Here is a 3,249-nt window from a genome sequence, read left to right as displayed (position 1 = left end):
TCAAATATTTACAAAAATGTGAGGGGTGTACTCACTTTTGTGAGATACTGTATATTGTTGATCCACATGCAAACATTTGTTGAATTTGGACACTTTGAGTTGAGGTAAACTGTTATTTGGTTCTACTGTGTCTTGTGATAATAACATTTCCAAACGGATTAGTGATGTAGGGGAAAAGGCACCAGCCCAGCACTGTTGAGCATCGTTGTTGGTGGGTAGCCAGTGAGGGATCATAAGCTTGTAGTGGCAATAGCAGCTTCTACAGTGGCTGTGTGTTCGGGGGATATTGGATGGAATGTGATGAAGATGTGCATGTGTTTATGTGTATTTGTGTTTTCCAGGGTGAGAGAGGTCTTTCAGGCCAAGTTGGTCCATCAGGAAAAAGAGGCTCTATTGGCGGGATGGGATTGCCAGGAAAACAAGGAGACCCCGGATCTAAAGGGCAACCAGTGAGCACTGATTTATTAAATAACTAAACATTAAAATTCCTTCATATGAGAAATCTTTGCTCGTTCAGTCATAAAGATTACCATCATTTCTCTTCTCTCCGTTTATCAGGGGGATACTGGTGAACAAGGATTTCCGGGGGTGTTGGGTCTGTTTGGACCAAAGGTCTGTGTTCCTGTCAAGCTCCATTCATAACCAAAATGATGACCTCAGGTCAATCAAACCTATAAAGTTTTCCAGTCAGTATGGTCAGACCTATGATATTGCCCGTAGCCTGTAAAATGAATGATTAATTTCTGTCTTTAACTCACTTTTTAAAAGTTTTTTTTGTGAAGTTTGAACATCTAAAATTGTCTAAAAAAATTGTCATTATATTGTCTTGGTTTGAAAGCTGTTAATATAACATGCCCCAGGATAACATGTGCTAAAACATCAGTCTTCTTTACTTACAGCACTGCTGCACCATAGATTATTGCCATCTGAAGAAACAGAGCAGGCTTTACTAGAGTCTCGCTCTTTATTTTAAAACCTTAGGAGTGATGTTGAATATTTTCCCACTGTGGGAGTTCAACAGGAGTGTGAAGCAGATGTGCTTTGTTGTTCAGTATCATTTATAATTGTTCTAACGCAGAAGCAGTGAGTAAGGATAATAAGAGTAAAGTCATCATAAAAGTGCAGAAACAAAGTCTTAAAAATCTCAAGTCCTGTAGTGATGTTGAATAGTAATTATGTAATGGCAACAATTCAGACCTTATTCTACATATGAGGAGAGATTAAGCTCTATGCAGTTTTTTTTGTTATGGTACTAATTTGATCGATTTAGCAAAAACACTGCAAACCATTTATTTTTACAGCTCCATTAAAGTAGATTAAAACTGGTAGCATTCCATATCATTAGGCATTTGGGTGGCTGTTAAGAAGTTGTGTATGAAAAAGTTACTAACAAAACAGTTTTGTGTGGTGTTGCCCGTAGAGTAATATAGGAGCATTACACCATCTAAAAACATCTGTGACACCACTCACAAGATTCTGAAGGGGCAATTGCCACAGACACATTAAGCTAAGTGAGATTAGTTATTAAGAGGTGTAGTGTTAATACGATTGGTCAATATATAAAACAGTTGATGACTAGAAATCAGGGTTCAAGTTACGTGGGAGCCAGTGGGAGCTCAGCTCCCATAAGGATGGTGTGAGCTCCAATGGAAGCAGTAAAATCATGCATCTGTGGGGGTCACTAATTAATTTATCAACAACCATTATTTTGAATCACAAATAATGTATTTTTCATTGTAATTAGTACCTACTATTATTTATATTAAACAAGATAAACAGACTTAAATGAACACACTTTCCTAATGAACCAGGCTGCGCATCGCATGACTGACAGGATGGCTGCACTTCTCCACCATCAGCCACTATTGTGCGCACAGTTTTGACCGAACAGGTTGAGGCCGCAACCCGTGAAAATTAACTCAGTTGTATTGTAGCCTACTGTATTAGGCTACTCTGTATTGACTGCAGCTTATTTGTTTAGTATTATTGGCTTTTTGATGCATCCTCCAATTAGTGCAGCGCTACAAATGATAATTTGCTTGCTACTGTGTGCTGGCGACAAGCAGTGCGTAAAATAATAATACTTAAAATAATAACACTTTAATATTACCATAAAGGGCGGAATTGCGGTCTCTCCTTGAGCAATAGTCTTTGATGGCATTTTTTTAAAAATGCAACACACACAGAAAATGGAGAACACACTCACAGTTGGAATTATTTAAAGCAAATGGTGTACAGTACGTAAAACACCTCAGAAAACAAACAAATAATATATTTAAAATTTGTGCTGTCTCTTTGTCAACTTTATTTGGCAGTCCAAAGTTGTAATTTGACAGACTATCTATCAAATTATTGTATTGTTAACTTAGACTAAGAAGAAAATTGATGTAAAATGTAAATGCTCCGTATAGCGCCTTTCTAGTCTTTTCGACCACTCAAAGCGCTTTTACACTACATCTGCATTCACCAGTCACACACATTCATACACTGAGCATAAGTGCTCAAACGGAAACTAGCATTCACACTCATTCATACACTGGCGGAACAGCCGCCAGGGGCAAATCAGTATCAATTCAGTATCTTGCCCAAGGACACTTCGACACGCAACCAGGGGGAGCCAGGCATTGAACCGCCGACCTTCCGATTAACGGCCAACCCGCTCTACCTCCTGAGCCGCCCATGATACTAACATAAAAATTGCATACTGTGATAATCAGTATTGGCGCATACACAGATCGGCCATAACATTATGACCACCTGCCTGATATTGTCACAAATGAGAGTGTTCACAAATGAGGGTGTCCTCCGGCCCACTTGATATAATGCCTACAAAATTTTTACTAAAAGTAATAGATTCTGTTGGGCCCCATTTGATCTCTGTTTTCAACAACTCCCTATCTACTGGTTGTGTCCCTGATTATTTTAAAATGGCTTGCGTGAACCCACTTTTAAAGAAACCTGGTTTAAATCCCTCCCTCCCACAAAATTTTAGACCAATTTCAAAACTGCCTTTTATTGCAAAGATTCTAGAAAGAATTGTGTCCAAACAGCTGCTCACTGTACTGGAAAATAACAAAATATTTGAAAAGTTTCAGTCTGGTTTTAGGAAGTACCACAGCACTGAGACTGCCCTGCTTAAAGTCACCAATGACCTTTTAATGTCTGCTGATGAAGGTATGTGCTCAGTCCTTGTACTCCTGGACCTTAGCGCTGCTTTTGACACCATTGATCACAACATCATGTTAGACA

Source organism: Micropterus dolomieu, linkage group LG21 (assembly GCF_021292245.1).
Source record: "Micropterus dolomieu isolate WLL.071019.BEF.003 ecotype Adirondacks linkage group LG21, ASM2129224v1, whole genome shotgun sequence".
NCBI classification, from domain to species: domain Eukaryota; kingdom Metazoa; phylum Chordata; class Actinopteri; order Centrarchiformes; family Centrarchidae; genus Micropterus; species Micropterus dolomieu.
The sequence above is the reverse complement of the archived record's forward strand: the minus strand, read 5'-3'. Positions refer to the sequence as shown.